This window comes from Poromitra crassiceps (assembly GCF_964638095.1).
Source record: "Poromitra crassiceps genome assembly, chromosome: 1".
NCBI classification, from domain to species: domain Eukaryota; kingdom Metazoa; phylum Chordata; class Actinopteri; order Beryciformes; family Melamphaidae; genus Poromitra; species Poromitra crassiceps.
Window position 1 is genome coordinate 121690983 of NC_139623.1, and position 11664 is coordinate 121702646.

Below are 11664 nucleotides of genomic sequence, written 5' to 3' on the forward strand. Positions count from 1 at the left end.
CTCTCTCTCTCTCTCTCTCTCTCTCTCTCTCTCTCTCTCTCTCTCTCTCTCTCTGAGTCTCGCTTGATCTTTCTCCATCTTTCGCTCTCCCTCACTGACTACGTTTACATGCACACAATATTCCACTATTATTCGGAAAATGACAATATTCTGAATTTGATAAGGGTCATGTAAACAGCATATTCCAGTTGCATTTTCCGAATTTGGCCTTTTTCCGAATTTAGCATTTTCCGAGTAAGTCATCTGGGTTATTCCAGTATTATTCGGGTTTTAGGAGGATTCTTTGATCATGTATACAGCGCATTCGGAATATGAGTCTCAATCAGGGTTTTTACCGCAGTTTGCGATGCATGTTGCCTGTTTGTGCTCAACTGATGTGTGCTAGAAAGCGCTAGAAGAGGCAATATAATCATATAATCCGTCATCTCTGGCATACGAAAAGAAAAGCCCAGATTTCTGATCGGGAGGAGATGAGAAACATCGATTGGTGCCCACGGAAGTCCAAAGTGCTTGCGAGCCTGCGAGGTAGGCTAATAATGCAGGCTACTAGCCTACTTTTTATGTAAGACTTTGATGTGCAAATATTCGCAATGCCAAACTTTCCAGCAGCAAGCTCCTGAAATGGACCAAGTGATCCTATGTTTATTCTCAACAGAAAAACTCCGCCTACCTGCATCTCTCTCTCTCTTCCCCCTCCCTCACATGTTGGGGAGGGCGAGCTACAACTGCATGTAAACAGGAATATTAGTGGATTATTTGTTTAATATTGTCATTTTCCGAATATGGGCAAAAACCGGAATATTGTGTGCATGTAAACGTAGTCATTGTCACTATCCTATCTCCCTAACTCTATCTATCTACACAGTCATTTATCTCCCTATCTCTATCTATCTACACAGTAATTTATATCTCCCTATCTCTATCTATCTACACAGTCTCTATCTCTATCTATCTACACAGTCTCTATCTCTATCTATCTACACAGTCTCTATCTCTATCTATCTACACTGTCTCTATCTCTATCTATCTACACAGTCTCTATCTCTATCTATCTACACAGTCTCTATCTCTATCTATCTACACAGTCTCTATCTCTATCTATCTACACAGTCTCTATCTCTATCTATCTACACTGTCTCTATCTCTATCTATCTACACAGTCTCTATCTCTATCTATCTACACAGTCTCTATCTCTATCTATCTACACAGTCTCTATCTCTATCTATCTACACAGTCTCTATCTCTATCTATCTACACAGTCATTTATATCTCCCTATCTCTATCTATCTACACAGTCATTTATATCTCCCTATCTCTATCTATCTACACAGTCATTTGGTCTCTCTCTCTCTTGACATCTCTCACTTTTTTCCTCTCTACCCGTTTCTCTCTTTCATATTGCACTTTATGCCCCATCATCTTGGCCACTTTCAGTTCAATCTGGTGAAATCTGTGTGTGTGTGTGTGTGTGTGCACCAGAGATGCTCACAAGTCATTTTTTCCAAGTCCAAGTCAAGTCTCAAGTCTTTGGGCACAGGTCAAGTCGTCTCAAGTCTCTTATGGATGAGCGTTCTATCATCTGCTGGATGCAATGCGGTCTGCTTAGAACACTGTATTAGCTGGGCGTCCGGGTAGTGTAGTGGTAGATTCCCTGCCTACCAAAACGAGGGTGCAGGTTCACACCCCCGTGTTACCTCCGGCTTGGTCGGCCATCCATACAGGCAAGATTGGCTGGTGTCTGCGGTGGGAAGCCAGAGGAGGTGCTAGTGCAGCGACCAGGACACATACCCCATGTGTCCTGGTCGCTGCACTAGCACCTCCTCTGGTCGGTCGGGGTGGAAGGGAACTGGTGGGAATAGCGTCATCCTGCATGTGCGACATCCTGCTGGTGAAGCCCGCTGTCATGGTGAAAAGAAGCGGCCGGCAACTGCGCATGTGTCGGAGGAAGCATGGTGCTAGTCTACGGCTCTCCCCAGATCGGCAGAGGGTGGAGCAGCCACCAGGGCAGCAGGGGGGAAGTTGGCCAGGTTTGGGGAGAAAATGGGGGGAAATCTCAGAAAAAAATAAGAAAAAAACACTGTATAGCTAAAACTAAGGAATCCAAACCATGTACTGTATCCTCACTATTTTATCTATTACATGTAACATTGGTCAGTTAGTTGACATCATTATTAGTAGACATTTCCTTAAATGTTAATGCACCAAAAAAATAAAAAAAATAAAGATTGTTCACGAGTCCCAAATCTAGAGTTCACGTCAAGTCTCAACTCAAGTCTCAAGTCAGTGTGTGCGACTTACAGTAAGTCCAAGTCGCAAGTTCATGTCCCCATCTGTGGCTTGCAAACATGTGGCTGTGTGTGCGTGTGTGTGTGTGTGTGTGTGCGTGTGTGTGCGTGTGCGTGTGTGTGTGTGTGCGTGTGCGTGTGTGTGTGTGCCTGGGTTCCAGGCTCCAGCTGCATTCGCCTAGCAGCTGGAGGCCAATAAATTGACACCTGGCCATGTCGACCAATGAACACTCTTGCATTTTCTCTTTACTTCTCTCACCATTTCTCTGCCTCACTCTCTCATCACCTGTTTCCTGTCTCTCTCTCAGCACATCAGACACACTCTTAGTCCAGCTGAGCAGACCATTACAGTGCATGCTAAGCACAACAAAACGCAGGAGGTATGATGTTGCCTGCCTGCGAGCACTTTTCTGACAGCAGCAGGTCTGCACTGTGTCTTGGCTTATGGATGGATCCCTGTGTGGTACTTGAGGAGAAACCGCATGAAACCTCCTGCCAGAAGATGTGAAAAATACTCGACTCTGTCAAATGTTTGAGAAAGGAGAGCCAGGGAATTTCTTTGATATTGCACCCTGAGTGTAGAATCAAATACTCCAAAAACACAAAGGGAATGCTCTCCCTGTATAAATAAAGGTAAAAAAAAAAAAAAAAAAAAAAAAAAAAAAAAAAACTACATTTATTCCACTACAGAGACATATTGTTACTGTAGGGGGAAGTCTGGGAAGTGTTTACCACTTTTCACACTGGATGTTCACTGTGTTTAGCCTTCGACCCAATTCACATTGGCTCCATTTGCCGGATAGCCGCCCTGCTCCATTAATTGTAAATTGGGGTAGTGCAGTAGTGCTCTGGTGGTCATTGTAAATGGGGTGGTGCAGTAGTGCTCTGGTGGTCATTGTAAATGGGGTGGTGCAGTAGTGCTCTGGTGGTCATTGTAAATGGGGTAGTGCAGTAGTGCTCTGGTGGTCATTGTAAATGGGGTGGTGCAGTAGTGCTCTGGTGGTCATTGTAAATGGGGTAGTGCAGTAGTGCTCTGGTGGTCATTGTAAATGGGGTAGTGCAGTAGTGCTCTGGTGGTCATTGTAAATGGGGTGGTGCAGTAGTGCTCTGGTGGTCATTGTAAATGGGGTAGTGCAGTGGTGCTCTGGTGGTCATTGTAAATGGGGTAGTGCAGTAGTGCCCTGGTGGTCATTGTAAATGGGGGTAGTGCGGTAGTGCTCTGGTGGTCATTGTAAATGGGGGTAGTGCGGTAGTGCTCCGGTGGTCATTGTAAATGCGGGTAGTGCGGTGGTGCTCTGGTGGTCGGCGTCACAGGGGGTTCAGTAAAAAAATGGAGTGGTCCTCCGTGGGAGACGTTGAAAATATTCAACCCTTGGAGAGGGGAGTACAAAGACACAGATGACCGTGCAGCCACTCGCCGTACTGTCGCTCTTCAAATTGGGATTTTTGGTTAGTATTTTTTTATTTTTTTATTGATGTTTATGCGTAAATCACTTGACATACAGAAATCAATTCTTATATGGTATAACCCATCCATCATCATCATAGATTTACATAGTTTTTTACATATATTATATAAAAACAACATAAAGACATAACAGTAAACAGAAAAAGAAAAAAGGAAAATAAATTACAACAAACAAAAAATGTTGATAGAAAAGAAATATATATATATATACCACGTGATCAAATCTTATATCTCATAGTACCTGTTATCTTATCAGGAGGGAAGAACCTCATTTAGTCTTTAAACCTTTCGGTTAGCTTCAAAAAGTGACCCCATACCTCAGTGAAGACATCTTCTCTTCCCGTATCCCTATAAGTTACCCTTTCATAAGATGCTGTACGACACATTAGATCCAACCATTCCTCGAATGTAATGGGAATAAGTGATTTCCAATGTCTTAATGCAATTCTACAACCAGATATCATGGCCATTCTATACCACATCCCTTGGTATTGAGACAATATGGTATCTTTTGGTAACAAACCCAATATGCATGTCGCAAGAGATTTATGTAGTTTTTTATTCAGTATTTCACTCAAAAATACTACAATTTTGTCCCACATGTTCTTATTACCTTCTCACATTCATACAGCATATGTACGAGCGTACCCATATCTTTATCACATCTCCAGCAGGTGTCATTATTTCTCAGCTTAAGTTTGGCTAGCTTACTGGGGGTCCAATAGCTTCTATTTAACACTTTGTAAACGATAAGTTGTGACTGTGCTTCTCGAGAGCATTTATGCCATTTGGCTACTAACTTCTTCCAAGAGTCTTCAGAAATGTCTTCACAAATATCCTTCTCCCAGCTTAATTTCAAGCCTGTCAGGTTAGGTGCCTGATGATCTCTAATGACATTATAAAACCTTGATGCACCTCCTCTTTTATAGCAGTCTTGATAAAATACTCCTTGAATCCCAGTTAATGGGTCAAGTGAGGAATTTGTCACAGAGGATATACAGTGCCTAATCTGCAAGAACCTATAGAAATGTTTGTTGTCCAGTCTAAAGTCATTCTTAATGTCCTCAAAGGGTATTACCCCATCTTCTCCTGCTATGTCCCCTAGGACATGAATTCCCGACTTGACCCAGTCCTCCCACATGAAAGAGTTCCTATCAATTTTCAATTTCTTATTAAACCAAACGGAGGCTCTTGGTGTAAGATATGGGTTAGCTCTAGTTAATTTGTGTGACTGGTTCCAGGTTTCTCGAACAAAAGACAGAAGAGGGTTCTTAAAAGGTATAGGTCTGTCTGATTGTGTTAGGAAGGATTCTAAAGATGAAGGAGACACCAGTTCTTCCTCAATCTTGACCCAGGCAGGTACCTGTTTTACAGAAAGATTTAACTTTGATAGCTGTGAGAGTGAGAATGCATAATGATACCAGATTAATTTAGGCAAAGATAAACCACCTTTTTCCTTAGCTGCATACATTTTGGCACCACTAAACATAGGTCTTTTTCCCATCCACAAATAGTCACTGATTACTTTATCATATTGAATGAGCAATTGAGGTGGGAGAGTTAGGGGGAGCATATATAGAATATAATTTAATTTAGGGGCTATTATCATTTTCACTAGATTTATCTTACCAAGAAGGGATATATACATTTTGGCCCAGTTCTGTGTTAAAGTTTTAATATGTTCAATTATTGGGGCGATGATAACTTGCATTATATCTTTCAACCCTGGGGTTAGTTTTATCCCTAAATAAGTCAGACCTGACGGTATCCATCTAAACTGCCAGTCTTTCCTAATGGCTGGTGGACAGAGCCTAGATAGAGGCTTAGCCTCTGATTTACTCCAATTAATTGTATATCCAGATATAGCTGAAAAAGAGTCTATGACTAATCCAATGTTTACAGCTGCTGTTTGAGGGTTGCTGGAAACCAATAAAATATCATCTGCATATAAAAGCAGTTTATGCTCCTCTTGCCCAGTAATTACCCCTTTGATGTTTTGATTGGCCCTCAGTGCAATGGCCAGTGGTTCCAGAAATAGCGCAAATATTTGCGAGGAGAGTGGCGACCCTTGTCTGGTCCCCCGACCTAGGTTGAAGGACGATGACATGATTCCATTAGTCAAAACTGAGGCCATTGGATTAGCATACAACAACTTCACCCATCCAATAAATGATGGACCAATTCCGAATCGCTCTAGGGCGTAAAACAGAAATGAAAATTCAACCTTATCAAATGCCTTTTCAGCATCTAGTGAGAAGGCTACTGTAGGCTCTTCATCATTCCTAACTTTCCACATAATGTGTAACAGCCTACGGAGATTGTCAGCTGAGTTCCTTCCTTTCACAAACCCCACTTGGTCAGGGTGCACCAGGCTTGGTAGCACTATTTCGAGTCTATTTGCAAGAATTTTTGCTAAGATTTTCTCATCTATGTTAAGGAGGGAGATGGGTCTATCATTTCCGCAATACTGAGGGTCTCTGCCTTTCTTCTGCAGAAGTGTAATAGTAGCAGATCTCATGCTAGTAGGCAAGCTGCCCTTCAGTAAGGAATCCTGATACACCTTTAACAGACTGTCGGTCTTTGTGACCATGTCCTTGTGTATGTAAGGCTGAGAGTGCTCAGAGCATAAAGAATTTCATTGTATTATACATTGTATTATACATATGACAATAAACTACTCGAACTTGAACTTGAACTCTTCCACCATCACCGGCGGCCAAAGGAAAGAGCAGGCTTCTGATGTGGTCAGTATGGGGGGTGTCTATTTGATGTGGTGCTCTCATATTCACTCATCTCATAGTGGAGGATATGAAGCATCCAGCTTGCTGCCTTCAAAACAGGAAATTCAAATTGGTGATCTGCCCGCGCCACAGGTCCACCTACGCCTAAATTCCAAATGTGTGAATCCTAAAAGGTGAACTACAAACAAAAAACAGGCTGTAGCATTCAATCTGCTGAACTCAGAAGTTGATGCCTATGTATGCATTTGCCTAAAACATTTTTGAGAATTTGTTTAAAAGAAGACGATAACATTTTGGGATATTCGCCTATTTGCCATAGATGAGAAGATAGATAGATGCCCTTCTCTTCTCTGTGCGTGCAGTAGAAAGTAGCCCCTCCTGCTAGTTAGCTTAGCACAATGACTGGTAGTCCACAGGAATGGCTAGCCTACCCCTGTTGAGTCACCAAATACACATTCATTTCCAACAGCGCCAAAATGCTCATATGCACATGTTCTGACTCGTGCATTCACCACGTTATGAATAATGTCAAATTACGAGACGTAATTTTCGACGCAAATATCCGGAACTACTTTCCTGAGAAAACTGGAAGTTACGACTTACGTATTTGCTTCCAAGGTTACAATGTTACATTATTATTTCATAGCGTGGTGAATGGACGAGTCACAACGCATCCACCCGCTATGCCGACCACCCGCAGTGCCGACAGCCCGCAATGCCAACGTTAGGTTTAGGTGTGGGGGATGGGAGAGGTTAGGTTTAGGGTTAGGGTCTGCGGGAGGTTAGGTTTAGGCATGGGGGGTGGGAGAGGTTAGGTTTAGGCGTGGGGGCTGGGAGAAGTTAGCTCGAGCCATTCCCCCGACACGCTGCACGCCGCCTCGCTCAGCTGGTTCTGCTTGTGGGCTATCGGCATTGCGGACTGTCGGCACATAGACGCGGCACCGTCACAACATGTACATAAAAGTATGAGCATTCTGGCGCTGTTGGAATGTGTATTTGGTGACTTCACAGGGGTAGGCTAGCCATTCCCATAGACTACCAGTCATTGTGCTAAGCTAACTAGCAGGAGGGGCTACTTTCTAGTGCATGCACAGAGAAAAGAAGGGAATCCATCTTCTCTTCTTACTATCTAGAATATAATGGCAAATAACACTTTTGTGGCCACTGCATATTTCCATATGTGTTATTTCATAGTTTTGATGTTGAGTAAAAGATAAAGACAAATGTAGTGTGTCTGTCCAAACTGGGTTTGACTGGTAGTGTACTTTATGTCAATGTCATCATGTGCCTATAGTTTCTTAGGTAAGCAGAATTAAAGCACCTCCATGCACACCAGCTGTACAAATGAGGGAGAGTACAGCTGCCAGAAAATCCATCCGTCGGCAAATGTGAAAGAAACAATAACAGTCCCATGCTGGACTGAGCCAAAAGTAGCACAACCCGGGGGGGTGGGGGGTGTGATCCGAGGTGAGGTGAGAGACATGGTGTGGGAACGACCCAGACCTCCACCAAGCGCTATTTACAAAAAGTACTTTTATGCTTTGCTTTAGGATACTCAGGTGCATAGAGGCGGAGTCTGCTATAGAACAGTGAGCATCAGAAAGTTTACACAGCCACAAGTCTACTTAGTATAGTTCGTTTTCTTGTTGTTGAATTAGCTACACTTTCTGAACTGTACTGATGGGGTAAACCTCATCCATCTGGTACTCCATTGACATGACCGCTAAGTAATTTGCAAATACTATCTGACAGATGATCAAGGATATAGGCAGACATGTGCTTGACAGGTGAACAACATCAAGGATATAGGCAGACATGTGTTTTACAGTTGAACAACAATGTAGAAAGGAATCTTCAGATCTGCCTGACACATTTTGAGCTATAAAGATGTGTGTGGCAATGGTTCTCAAAGTGGGGTCCGGGGGACCCCCAGGGGTCCTTGAGGGGGTTCCAGGGGGTCCCCAGCAACTAGAACGACCGCACCGTGGATATATGCCTCCGCCAACAAGTGAGCAGTTGACATCCATGTCCAGACTTTGACCTTTGAGCCAAATCTGAAGAAATTATCTCAAGGTGTTACTAGGCATGGGTCGATTTCCGGTTTTACCGGTTCGGTTCGGTGTACGAGCCCAAACCGGTTTGATCACGTGCAAACCGAAAAAAGACAATTTTTTTTTTTTTTTTTTTTGCCAGTCCATTCTGATTGCACTATTGTTCGTATTAGCCTCTTCTCAAGTTGCACTAGTATGCAAAAGTCTTATTTTGTTTATGATGTTGATGTTTGAAGAAAAGTTAAGCTGAATAATTATGAGAAATAAATACAGGGTGTGTTTGTTACACAGGTGTCCTGCTTCTTTTTATTCAGTATCATTGCTGGTTGACAATACCAGCTTAGAGGTGTATTATCGCTATCAGGTGGACTGAAGTTGCACTACAGACAGTTATGGGCCACACTCGGGAGCCCTGCTTAAAAAGAAAAAAAGAAAAAATATATTACAAAAAAAATCGGTATACCGGTTCGATCCGGTTTAGACGGCAATATCGAACCGGTTTTAAAATTTTCAAAACAACCCAGCCCTAGGTGTTACTGAGATATTGCGTTAATGAGCTTGAAAATTACGTTTGTGAGGTCACAGTGATCTTGACCTTTGACCACCAAAATGTAATCAGTTCATCCTTGGGTCCAAGTGGACGTTTGAGCCAAAAGATGACAAAATTCCGTCAAGGCGTTCCTAAGATATCGCGTTAACGAGGTAGAAAATGGCGTCCGTGAGGTCACAGTGACCTTGAACTTTGACCTTTGACCACCAAAATATAATCAGTTCATCGTTGAATCCTGTTGGACATTTGAGGAAAAAAGTGACCAAATTCCGTCAAGGCATTCCTGAGATATCGCATTAACGAACATCGGACGTACGTACGTCCAGACGGACGGACGTACGTATGGTCGTACGGAGGCATAAAAGGGGAATAATTTATTTTCCCTATAATTCCACCCGTAAGTAACATAATGACAGAATGTATGACTATTTTGGTAATGGTTTTTCATACACTTTCTGTAATAAAACATCTAAAAGCAAAAATCGTATCAGATGGGGGACCCTGGGACAAAATCTTATCAAATGGGGGTCCGTGGTCTTGTCAGTCTTTGTCAGTGTCAGTTTAGGGGTCCTTGATGTGAAACAGTTTGGGAATCACTGGTGTAAAGTCTACTCTTGGTTCCAGACTCCTGAGTAATGTCCCGCCCACTTTTCAGATTTTGTCAAGTGATTCAGTCAGTTTGGTGGTGCTCTAGTTTGGTGGTTCTCAATGTGGGGTTCATTTTTAAACGTCAGTATTATTTCATTTCAAATAATTTAGAGAAGAATGATTTTGTTGATCATAGTCTTATTATTATGTCTCGTTTTGGACAAAATCATATGTAACAATAAAAATCAGATTTAGGTCAGAGATAAAATATCAAATGGAGAATGGAGGTAAATTAGGGGTCCTTGATATGAAAAGGTTTGAGAATCACTGCTATAGCCAACAGCTTATTCTCGCACTGTGAAACAATGGAGCCAATTCAGGCATGTGTGGGTGGGACTAACGTTTGAACGGTGGCGTGCATGCTACCATTTTTTACTGTCGTTTTTGCAAAATAGATCTGTTGAAATCACCCCCTTAACCGACATATTGTCTTTGCAAAATCTATATTTTTGTCACTACTAAATAATAAATTAAATCACTACTGGCAGTTTCTTGCAGAGCCAGGGGCTCTTGTAGATGTTATACTGTACAATCCTGCACTCTGCTCTTTTTCTCTACCTTGTTTCTCCAATAACTCATGCTCACAGCTAATGCTTCCAAATCCTCAGAGTCTATTGAACAGCATAATTTCATATGACATGGGAGCTCAACATGTCTCATATAGTCATATAATCGATAACCTCATCTTCGAAACCTCCGAAGAACCTCAAAGAGCCTTTGTGAGCTCAACGAATCAGCAAGCATGAACTGACATGAACTGGACCAAATATGAAAACGGTTTTTGAATGTAAATCCAATTTGTGACAGATTGACAGAATAAATAAACCTACACTCACATCTCAAAGGACTGCTGAATCATGATTCCCCGCTCTAAAGATGAACAATGGCCAAACAATAACAAGCAGTCCAACATGATAAGCCTACAGTAGAGAACTGACTAATTATTACAGGAAGGTATTAGCTAATACACATGGTGTTCATAAAATACAATAAATACACACACACACGCACACACACGCACACACGCGCACATACACACGGGGGGGGGGGGGGGGTAGTTAAAGCAACAAATCATAACATCCATATTCATATGTTGGGTGATGACAGAAATGAGCTTTGACATTAGTTTTAGATAGTTTAAATCTCAGAAAACTAGAGAAAATCACAGTAGGCACATTTCATAAATCATAACTTTGGCTTGGTTTTAGTTGTGCAGAGCAATCTTTTATGAGGCTCCAGATCAGCTGTCAGGCATGGCTATCAAACCCATTATGGCCAGGTTGAAATGTGTCAATTGATTTGACATAGCACTTTAAACACAAAGCACGTTTGTTGACCAAGGTGCTTGACTTCTGAATGACCATCTTTCAGCTATCACAACATAAGGAGAGGAAGAAAGAGAAGAGCTGAAGAAAAGAAGCTACTGTCTTCAGTCTTGCAGTCCTCTTTCTTTAGTGCCACAGACATGGAGAGGGGATTCAGAAAGGAAAAGCCTTCAAACAGACATGACATTTATCTGTCTGGCTAAAGAGTCAGATACCTCCTCATGGAGACAGAGCTTCCACGCTGAGAGAGAGAGCGAAAGAGCCAATACCCCACACACACACACACACACACACACACACACACACACACACACACACACTGTAATTGTTCCCATGTGTCTGCCTGAGAGCGAGACACACCCAGCGGGCCAGCCAGCCTCTGTGTCCTTTTTCCCATCTCCACTCTAAAGCCTGTATCTACTCTGTCCCCATGTCCACTATAAAGCCTGTATCTACTCTGTCCCCATCTCCACTCTAAAGCCTGTATCTACTCTGTCCCCATCTCCACTCTAAAGCATGCATCTACTCTGTCCCCGTGTCCACTCTAAAGCCTGTATCTACTCTGTCCCCATCTCCACTCTAAAGCCTGTATCTA

At 42.5% G+C, this 11664-nt stretch overlaps 1 protein-coding gene across 2 annotated transcripts in view; it reads right to left on the bottom strand.

The window, feature by feature from the left end:
• sh3pxd2b (SH3 and PX domains 2B) overlaps positions 1-11664 on the bottom strand; it is a 203991-nt gene that overhangs the window by 121389 nt on the left and 70938 nt on the right. The window lies entirely within an intron of this gene.